The following is an 11,796-nucleotide window of genomic DNA, read 5'->3' on the forward strand; positions in this document are numbered from 1 at the left end:
TCTTTACTTGAAGAAATAAACTGAATGGGAATGGAGCTGACTTATTTTTGATATTATGTTCTTTTATTATTGGTTGTTTCTAGCTCTCCAAGGTAGAACCTGTTCTACCCAAGCACAGGGTAACCTCCCATTCTCTGTCTTTCCCTCATCTCTCTGCCCCAAGTCCATGCTTAAGCATAGATTAGGACCCAGGTCTTCCCTTTTTCCTGCTTCAAGACTCTTGGGTACATTCGATATATTTTCTGAATGTGGGTATTTTAGGTTTTTTTGTTTGTCTTTAAAAGTATTTTAAAGTAAGTCACCTTATTTAATATCCTGTAATCACTTAGTTTCTGACAAAAACACGATCTCTTTATTAATAGATGCCTTTTTTTTTCTCAACAAATGTGTCAATTATGTTTCTGTGACCGAAACTTATTATTTATCCTTGCTAAAGAGATTCAAGGTTGTTTATGGTAGCACACATGTATACAGTAATGCTGTTAAAATTGTAACACACACACACACACACACACACTCACAGTCACACACTCACACAACCCAGGAAAATATATCCCAATAGCCAGGGCTAACAGGTAATTTATTTCCACATTGAAATTAGCTATAGGCTTCCTTACAGGAAAGGCCAACAAGAGAAGTGGGTTGCATAAAAATTAGCTGACAAGAAACAAGCAAATTCTTCAAAAGATGCTTTTTGCTAGTATTAGAGTTTTTAAAGTATTTAACATGGGGGAGCCTTATACCAGGACCATTGAACTGGATAATGTCTTTAACTATAGTAATCCAGCAAATTCATTAGGCCATTTTTGGTTGCAAGTGCTAATACTTAACCTGGCTGAAATAAGCAAAGGGGACTTACTGGCTGGGACACTGATGGAGACATTTTCTTCTCCATCACTTAAATGGCAACAGGACAAACAATAGGTCTGTACCTTACCTCCTCTCTTATGTTTGGTTCCTGGGGTAAAGTCAACTCTATAAAAAATAATTGAAAATGGGAAGAGGAGTGTTAACTTCTAATAGAAAGCGCTACATTGTAGCCGGAGTAAGGACAAATAAATGGTGGGTAGCAAACCATGTTTGCTATTTTCCTTCTGGGTACCCAAAATCCTTCCCATATTTACACTTTTAAAAATCTCTATCTATATAAAATGGGTATAATGTACTACTCTTTCCCCAACAAAGAATACCCAATGTCGCCTGTACTTCTCAAGTGTATCTTCAGAGCCAAGGCTTCTAGGTAATGTATAGTTCTGTCAGGTAGGGTGATGAATGACTTATAACTAAGTTTTTATTGTTTCAGTGTCCATTTTAAATCAGTTGGATTTATTTGTTTCAGTTTTAGTCCACCCTCCTATTCTTAACGGATTTATTTTTGAATATATAGCACAATAATATGTTTCTAAATCAAAAGTATATAGAACAATGTATTTGAGAGCCTTCACTCCTTCAGTATTCCCTCTACCCACTTTTCTAACATCCCTTGAAGGTAACCAGCTTCACAAGTTTCTGGTTTACTCTTTCTGCGTTTTTTAATGAAAAGATAAATGGATATGTATGCTTTCTTATTTTCCCTTTGTTCTTTTCCAAAGATGGCACAATCTATGTGTTCTCTTGGACTTTACTTTTTTACCTAATATATTTTCAAAATCCATATTAGCACATAGCTATTCTTTTTACAGCTGCATAATACTTCATTGTGTATAAGTGTTATAAGTTACTGTTGTGCTTTCACAGACAGTTTCCAATATTTTAACAATTACAGGTAATGCTGCAATAACCTTATGTGTATACATTTTATATTGTTGGTGTATCTTAAGGATAAATTTCAGAAAGTGGGATTGCTCAGTTGAAGGATAAATACATATGTAATTTTGTTAGTGCCAAAATCCCCTCCATAGGCATTATGCCGTTTTGCATTCTTCCCAACAGTGCATGAGAGCACCTGTTTTTCTCTAGCTTCAACAAATAGAATGCACTGAGAGGTTTTGGTATGCTTGCCAAGTTTTAGTTTCTATTTAGCCTTAATATGAGTACAGTTGAATTTATTTTCATATATTTGATCTGTAAGATTTCCGTCTCTGTTCTTGAACTTTAAAAATTCTTTTATATATACATTAGGGCTGCTAACTCTTTATCTGTGCTATATGTTGCACATATTTTCTCTCAGTTTGTCATTTGATTTTTGGTCATGATGTTTTGTATATGCAAATGTAAAAATTTGTTCAGTCAAAATTACCATATTTTCCTTTTATTGTTTCAGGAGTTTACTGAGTACCCAATACTCAGGTTATAAAGTAATATATATTTTCTTATAGGATTTGCATAGTTTTATATTTTACATTTAGCTATCTGATCCATTTAGATTATATTTTTGTGTATAGTATTAAAAATGTGTCTAATGTTATCCTTTTTCCAAATGGCTATCAAGTTTTCTCAGCACCAGTTGTAAAACCACTAACTTTGTGAAAGTAACTTAAGAAATACCACCTTTGTCATATGCTGTCCATTTATGTATAGTTGGGTGTGTTTCTGGACTATGTCGTACAGATTTATGTATTCAATACTCCAGTGCCACATTGTTTGAGCTTATGGAAGCTTTCTAATAAGAATGTTTAAATATTTGTTGGGTCTGCTCTTTGGGTCTGGTTCTCCACTTCTCAATATCTTCCTTTTCATTGTTTTCCTAACTTTCCTATATGTTTATTTTTCTGTAAGAACTTCAGGGTCACCTTGAATAAACCTGCTAAAAATGTAGCTAAATTATAACAACATGTACATACAGTAGTAAAGAACAAGATTATTACAGTAAAAATTCTCATTTGAATTATGGAATGGTAGGAAATAACATGCTGTGTTCCTTAGTCCATAGAATATAAGAGACTTCTAGAATGGAATAAGGTTTCCTGTGCTAGCAATGGGGTGAGGCCCTTTTAGTCACCTGACCCATGAGCTCCTGGCTTGGCTTCCTTGATGTACGTTCATTGTTCTCAGTGAACACATCTGAGCTAGGCATTTAAATGACTTTAATGAAGTTGCTCTCCTTAGCGGCGTGCTTTCTCTCAGTGTTCCTAGGTACCAGAGATTGATTCAGACCAGTGCTTCTCAAAACGTGGCCCTTGGAGCAGCAGCATCAATATCATCTGAGAACTTAGGAGTAATGCAGATTCCTGGGCCTACCTCAGATCTATTGAATCAGAAACTCTTGGGCTGAGAACCAGAAATCTGTGATTCAACAAGATGACTCTTCAGGTGGTATTGATGTGTGCTCAAGTTTGATTACTACTGGTTTAGGGATTGAATAAGCACAAGTTATTTACCAGATTTAAGTATTCTCTAATATGGCACCTTTAAAAGTATAACATACTGAGGGCTGACGTTGATGCACAACGAGTTGGGCCACCACTTGTGATGCCAGCATCCCAAATTCAAGTGCCCCCATTTTGAGTCTCAGCTGCTTTGCTTTGAATCCAGCTCCTTGCAGACATGCCTGGGAGGGCAGGCTCCAGTACTTGAGTCCCTGCCTCGTACTTGGGATACCCAAATGGAATTCCTGGCTCCTGGCTTCAGCCTGGCCCAGACTCACTCACTCTCTCTTTCTCTCTCTCTCTCTCTTTCTCTCGCTCTGCCTTTCAAATAAATAAACCTTTAAAAAATAAAGGTATAACATGCTTTTCATTATTTTCATTTGTCCAACACTATGAGTTACTAACCAAATCCAGAAGAATTTGCTAAATCACAGGTTTTAATGTAGAATATAGCCTGAGTATTACTATATTTTACTTTTATTTTCCTATGCCCTTAACTAAATTAAGTTCAGTTTTCCAATATGAAGCTTATTCTTTTTGGTGGATAAGATGTAAGCAAGGTGTGATTTAAACAATTCCATTTTCTCATCTTCATTTCTTAAAATCACATAAACTTTCTTAAGTAATATCTCTCCTCCCTGTTTTTCTTTTAATTTGTACTGAAAATCCAAAATAAAGGAAGACCTCCTTTCTTGTCATTAATATTTTTGTGAATTTTGGTTTATTCCAACCCGGCTAGACACTGTCTCTACAAATTTGTACCACTCAAAAATTCATCATTGATTATTTTCTGTAATTTTTGACCATGTTATTTTGTTTATATTTAAGCTCATCAGCAAGATCCCTCTCAGCAAAGCAATCAAACCCCTTTTTATTTTGGATTATTTTAGATGGCTCGCCCCCTGTATTATTTATTGCATTGTCTGTTTCACATTTTTTTCCTTTCATAGTCTGAATTTCAGCTATCCTATTTGTGAATGTTCCTAAGTTGACTCTTTTTTAAGTTTTTAAGCCTTTATTTAGTGAGAGAAATGCCTAGGAAAGTGAGGACTCTATTTAAAAAAGAAAGGGAAATCTGGGTTCATACTGAGTACTAGGAGCCAGCCATGTGGAGGAGCATGTAGGCCAGGAAGCATGGGGCAGGTGGCCCAAAGGCCATGCGCCCCAAAGGTGCAGGGGCAGCAAGCGCCTGCAGTGGCAAAAGGCCAACAAAAAGCCTTTAATCTACTTCCAAAGGGGAGTGGTTAATTAACCTGATTGGCCAGCAGGCACACAGGTGTGGTCAGGTAGGGGCATGAAGTCACACAGGGGTGTGGTGAAGGTGTGGACTTCCAGCTCACAAACCTAATCAATTTTATCCTATATGCCTGCCTACAGCATTCCCCTCTCAGAGATTCCATTCCATTCATCCTAAGGGATGTCTAATGTGACTCTTATGTCTGGGATATGTGCATTAGTATCCCCACTATTATTTGCATTCACTATCACAAATGTCAACATGATATGATACATTCTTCTCAAGGCTCCTGTTACTAGGTAGTTTTTTTCATGTTGATCATATTTTTCTGTCTTCTGAAAGAGAATTTTCAACAGGGTAAATAAAGAATTTTAGAAGCACTGTTCTTATCAAAATGAGGAGTGGGCATTTGGCCCAGTGGTTAAGATGCAGAATCAGGACACCACATCCTATATTAGAGTACCTCAGTCCCAGTGCTGGCTTTGTTCCTGGTCCCATCTTCCTTCTAATGCATATCCTGGGAGGCAACAAATGATGACTGAGGTACTTGGGACCCTGCTATCCATGTGGGAGACCAAGGTTGACTTCTCTGGTTTTGGCCCCTCGAATAAGTAAATAATTTTTTGCAAAAAAAAAAATTGAGCCTTCATATTTGAAGTATTCATGAAAGGTGACATTCTATCAAGATTATGTCTTTCCTTTTTGTCTATTGTGTAATGTTAGGAAAGCAAAACTAATGCCTATCTGTAGTTTGGCTATTCTCTAGTATATTTCTTTTTTTTTTTTTAAAGAAATTACTTTTTTGAAGACAGAGTGCAGGAGATAGAGCAAGAGAGTAAGCTTCCATCTGCTGGTTCATTCCCCAAATGGTCTCAACAACCAGGGTTGGGCCAGGCTGAAGCCAGGAGCCTGGAACTCCATTCAGGGCTCCCATATGAGCATCAGAGGTCCAAGCACTTGGGTCATCTTTTGCTGCCTTCCCAGGTATGTTATGCTCTGATATGGGATGCTGACTTTACAGACAGCGGCTTAACCTCTATGCCACAAAGCTGGTCCCTCTAGTGTATTTCTGAAACTTCCTTTAGGATTATCCTTTGAAATCACCCACATATTTAATCACATAACTCTCCTCAACTTTTTTTTTCCTTTTTAAATAACTTATATCTGCCAAAATATGTAACAGAAATTCCTCCTGAAATGAATTTTCCGTTATATTAGAGGTACTCAAGACAAAGCTGATTACCATTTATGTTTCAGATTTTAAAGAATTCAGATTTTTTTTGACAGGCAGAGTGGACAGTGAGAGAGAGAGAGAAAGGTAAGAATTCAGATTTTAAAGAGAAGGTCAAGCATTGGATAGGAATTTAGAGGAATTCTTAAGGTGTTTTCCAAAACTAAGCATATAATGCTGAGAATAAATATAGTACTGGTACCATTATGTCTTCTAATTAGAGCTATTTTAGTAGGATATAATGTTATAATTCTGAGGTCATTTGTTATATAACTTATCAATATAATTTATAATATATATAAAATATATAGAATTACTTCATTATAAAAACTCTCAAGTTTACATGATTCATTTCCTATATTATAGTGGATTATAAACATATCTAAGACTAGTTCCAAATCCTGTAATCTTCAACGTAAACTAAAGGAAAAAGTCAGAAAAAAATGAATGCATTTCCCTAACAGCTATTGAAAATACAAATTTCAAAAAAAACTATGTGTTAATTTATTTTTATTAACATCAGAGTTTTGATAGATTAAAATATTCCACTATAGGTTTTAGAGGAGTTAAAAGATTTTCTGGGAATAATGCTACAAAATAGAAATCTGAAAAGTAAATCAACATTTTCCCTGACCAAGTTTTTTTAAGGAAGACATAATGATACTCCCCCCGCCCCACCTCATAAAAGAGACAAACTAAATATGAAAAGTGTATTGAGGAGTTAAGTACAACTAAAAATACTGGACATCACATGTAAAGCAAATACAAGAGGACTCCGAAAGATTGGAGAGAAGACAGATCAGGTAGGGATCGTGAAACCTGAAGGAAAAGACAGTGGTGAGTTCTCTAGATTTTCTTTTTGCCTTATTTATCCCAGGCTGAGTGCTAGGGAAACAACCCCAAAATGCCCAAGTTTGTAGCCCCTTCCCCCACATAAAAGATATGCTACAAAAGTCTGCTTTCTATCACCAAAGTGCTGTGAAAGGGGCAGTTTACAGTGTAGAAAAATTTTAGATGACAACTACTTTATTAAAGCCAAACATTATATGTGTAACTGCAGACCCTCCCTCATCCCTGCCAACAAAAGCCAGGTGGAGATTCTAAACTTCCTACTTCACCAGGTTAGAGACTCCCAAGACCCCACCAGGATAGTTTCAGAGCAGAGAGAATGGAGAGATACCACTTCTTCTGCCCTACCAGTGTCAGTGGAAACCACACAGGGAAGTGGAGAGATTCAACTTCTACCCACATTGGGAATAATGAGTCATCCCTCGCTTTGCACACTCAACTAATGCCCAGCAGTAATGGGGCAATTCCACCTTCTTTTTGGTGTCAGTGAAGGCCACATGGGGAGCAGTAACAAGGCACTCCTGTAACCAGCAAAATAGGTATGTGTGGAGGCCTAGTGAGGGAGCTGTAATTCTTACTCTCACTTTTAGTAATAAGGATTGCCCTCCCTTGTGTGTCAACAGAAGATGAGTGGGAAAGCTGGATTTGCAACTCCACCTGGTAATAATGAGGTGGCACTTCTCTGAACCCACTATAGTGATGTCAGAAAGGCAGCTGAAATAAAAGATTTAAATAAAATTCAAAGTTTCATAACACACTAGCCGAAATGCTCTCCAGCTTCACTTAAAAAAACATACCACGAACCAGAAAGGTCACTAACTACATGAAAAAAGACAATAGATGCTAACACCAAGGTGACAGAGCTATTACAATTACAATTGTCTGACAAAAATTGTAAGGCAGTCATGGTGAAAAAAATAATGTTTCAACCAGCAAGCATGAACATACTTGAAACAAAAGGGAAATAAGTCTCAGCAAAGAAGTAGAAGACCAGAGGAACTAAGTCGAAATTTTAGAATTGGAAAACAGAGTATTTAAAATAAACCCTCAATGGATGCATTCAGCAGCAGAATGGAGGGAACAAAGGAAAAAAAAAGTCTATAAACGTGAAAATAGAAAAAAAGAAATCTCCCAATTTCAACAACAAAGAGAAAGTATACTGAAAAAAATGAGCAGAACCCCAGGCATTTGTGAGACTATAGTAATGCATGTTCCATTTGTATTGGAGTCAGGGGAGGAAAAGAGTGGAGTGGAAAAAGTACTCAAGTACTGGCTGAAAAGTGTCTAGATCTGGCAAGAGATATGAGCCTATAGATTTAAGAAGCTGAGTGAAACTCACACAGAATAAAATAAATTCACATCAAGACAAATCATGCGGCTGGGGCCGTGGCTCACTTGGCTAATCCTTCGCCTGCGGCTCCAGCACACCGGGTTCTAGTCCCGGTCAGGGTGCCAGATTCTGTCCCGGTTGCCCCTCTTCCATGCCAGCTCTCTGCTGTGGCCAGGGAGTGCAGTGGAGGATGGCCCAAGTGCTTGGGCCCTGCACCCCATGGGAGACCAGGAGAAGCACCTGGCTCCTGCCATCAGATCAGTGCGGTGTGCCAGCCACAGCGCACCGGCCGTGGCGGCCATTGGAGGGTGAACCAATGGCAAAGGAAGACCTTTCTCTCTCTGTCTCTCTCACACTGTCCACTCTGCCTGTCAAAAAAAAAAAAAAAAAGACAAATCATGGTTAAACTTCTGTAAGTAAACAGAAGGAAAAGTTCTTGAAAGCAATCAGAGAAAAATGACAGCTTGCCTATGGGGGAAAACAATTCAAATGACAAGGATAGCTCATCAGAAAGCATGGATGCCCAAAGCAAATGTCATTTTTTTCAGTGCTGAAAGAACACAGAATCCTATACCCAGAGAAATATACTTCAGCAATGAGGGAGAAATCAAGATTTCCTTCATTCTCAGAAGAAGGAAAAATAGAATTTTATTTATTTGAAAGAGTTACAGAGAGAGAGAGGTCTTCCATCCGCTGGTCCACTCCCCAGATGGCACAATGGCCGGAGCTGTGCCGATCCGAAGCCAGGAGCCAGGAGCTTCTTCTGAGTCTTCCACGTGGGTGCAGGGGCCCAAGGACTTGGGCCATCTTCTACTGCTATCTCAGGCCACAGCAGAGAGCTGGATCTGAATAGGAGCAGTTGGGACTAGAACCGGCACCCATATGTGATGCCGGCGCTTCAGGCCAGGGCATTAACCCGCTGTGCCACAGCGCCGGCCCCCAAAAATAAGAGAATTTGTTTCCAGCAGATCTCCCCTAAAACAATGACTAAAGGAAGTTCACAAACAGAAAGGTAAACCTATCAGAAGGAATCTTTGAACATTAGCACGAAAGAAACAACAGTAAGCAAGAATACGAGTAGATACAATAGACATCCTTTTCCTCTTGTTTTCTAAATTGTGTTTGATAGTTGGGACAAAAAGTATATAACACTGTCAGATATGTTTCTAAATTGAGGTACAGTAATACTTAAGAAATTTATAAATGAGACAGCATAAAGGGACTTAGAACAAGGTTAGTTTTCTATATAGTTCTTGAGAACCACCAAAATTGCAACATCACTAATTTGTCATAAATTGCGTATATACACAATAATACCTAGAGAAACCACCCAAAGTGCCATACAAGGATATATTCATCACAATATAGGTAAATTAAAATGGAATTATAAAGAAAAATACCAAGGAATGTAGGAAAATGAAGACAGAAAGAAAAAACAGCAAGCAGAAAATTAACAAACTGTCAGTCTTGAGCCCTAATAAGAACACTAATAATCTTACGTGTAAATGGTCTAAATATAGCTATTATAAAACAGAGCTTGGCAAAAAGGATTTAAAAACATGACCCAACCATAAATGAAATAAGTTCAAAAAGTTCATGGAAAGCTGAATAAAAGGCAAGATTTTTTAAATTCGTGCATCATTATTTTCATAACATGCAATTTCCATCAACTTTTTGAAGAACACCCTGTGTTGTCTTGTAGGAACTCACTTCAAATATGGTGTACGTAGGTAAAAATTAAAATATAGAGCCCAGCACTGTTGCATAGCATGGTAAGCCACAATCTGTGAAGTCCACACCCTGTATGGGCACCAGTTCAAGACCCGGCTGCTCCACTTCTGATCCAGCTCCTTGATAATATTCTTGGGAATGCAACAGAACATGGCCCAAGTGCTTGGGTCCCTGCCACCCACATGGGAGACCCAGAGAGAGTTCCAGGCTCCTGATTTCAGCCTGGCCCAGCCCCAGTCATTGTGGCCATTTGGGTAGTGAATGAGCAGATGGAAAGTCAGTCAGTCTCTCTCTCCCTCTCTCTCTCTCTCTCTCTTCCTCTCCCTCTCTCCCTCTCTCCATCTCTCCCTCCAACCCTCTCTCTGTCACAGTGCCTTTCAAAGAAACAAATAAATCTTAAAGTAAAGGAAAATATATGTCCTGTAAACAGGAAAGCTGCGAGTGGCTATGTTAATATTAGATAATGTAGATTAGAAATGACATTATATCATGATAAAAGATGTCATCCACCAAGAGGACATAGCAATCCTGAACGTGTACGCACTGAACCAAAAAGATGTAAAATATGTGAAGTAGAAACTAATAGAACAATTATAGTTGGAGAGTTCATATTTCTTTCAATAATTAATAGAACTTAAGAAAAAATAGAAAAGACATAGAACTCAATGACATCATCAGCCAACAAGATGTAATCCACATTTATACAACACTACATTCAGAAAACAGAATACACATTTTTTTCAATTCTTCACAGAACATCTGCCAAAATAGGCCATATTTTAATCTATAAAATAAAGCTCAATATAATGAAATCAAATTAGAAATCAATTAGAGAAAGATAGAAGGAAATCCTCTTAATATTTGTAAACAAAACTTTTATAGGTAATTCATAACCAAACAAGTAATCTCAAGAGAAATTAAAAAAATCAAACTAAGTGAAAATAAATATACAACATGTCAGAGTTTGTGGGATACAGCTAAAACAGCAAAGAAGTGAATAGCACTGAATGCTTACACTAGTTAAGAGAAAAAGTGCAAGTGTTTGGCTTACCAGTTAAGATGCTGCTTGGGAAGCCTGCATTTCATATTAGATTGCCTGTTTTCTAGTCCTGGCTCCGCTCTTGATTCCAGCTTCCTGCTAACGTGCATCCTCAGAAGCATCAGGGGATGGCTCAAGTAGTTGAGTCCCTACCGCACATGAGGGAGCTCTGGACTGAGTTCCTAGCTACCAGTTTCAGCCTGCCCAGTCCCAGCTGTTGTAAGAAGTTGAGGAATGAGCCAGCAGAGGAGCACTCTATCTCTGTCTTTCTGCCTCTCAAATAAATACATTTTTTAAAATAAAAAAGGTAAGATGAAGAGGCTCAAATCTATAGTTTAAGCTCATCCAATAAGCTGTAGAAAGAGAATAATAAATCCAAACCAAGAAGAAGAAAGGAAATAATAAATATGAATAGAAATCATTGAAATGGGAACAGAAAATCAATTATTTTTTTCTCTGAAAAAGTCAGTAGGGCGTGGCGTTTTGACATTGCAAGTAAAGCCACCACCTGCAATGCCCGCACCCATGTGGACACCAGTTCCTGTACTAGCTTCACCATTTTCGATCCAGCTCCCTGCTAATGGCCTGGGAAAAGCAGCAAAGGATGGCCCAAGTGTTTGGGCCCCTGCCACCCACGTGGGAGACCCAGAAGAAGCCCCTGGCTCCTGGTTTTGGCCTGGACCAGCCCAGCTGTTGTAGCAGTTTGGGGAATGAATGAGTGGATGGGAGATTCTCTCTCTCTCTCTCTCTCTCTCTATCTCTGTATCTCTCCCTCTCTCTGACACTCTGCCTGTCAAATAAATAAACACATCTTTAAAATATTAGCATATATATTAGCATACAAAATTAGGCATCATATAAAAAAGTATCACCAAGTAGCCTTTATTTCAGGAATGTGAGGCTGGTTCAATATTTGAAAAATCAATCAATGTATCCCACCATGTTGACAAGCAAAAGAAGAAAAATCACATGATTATAAACGTTGATGCAGAGAAGGGATCTGACAGATTTCAGTTCCTATTCATGACAAAATTTCTCAGAAAAATAGGAGCAGGGGAACTTTATTAATCT

The sequence above is a fragment of the Oryctolagus cuniculus genome, chromosome X (genome assembly GCF_051225735.1).
Source record: "Oryctolagus cuniculus isolate XC-2025 breed Fujian yellow rabbit chromosome X, ASM5122573v1, whole genome shotgun sequence".
NCBI lineage: Eukaryota > Metazoa > Chordata > Mammalia > Lagomorpha > Leporidae > Oryctolagus > Oryctolagus cuniculus.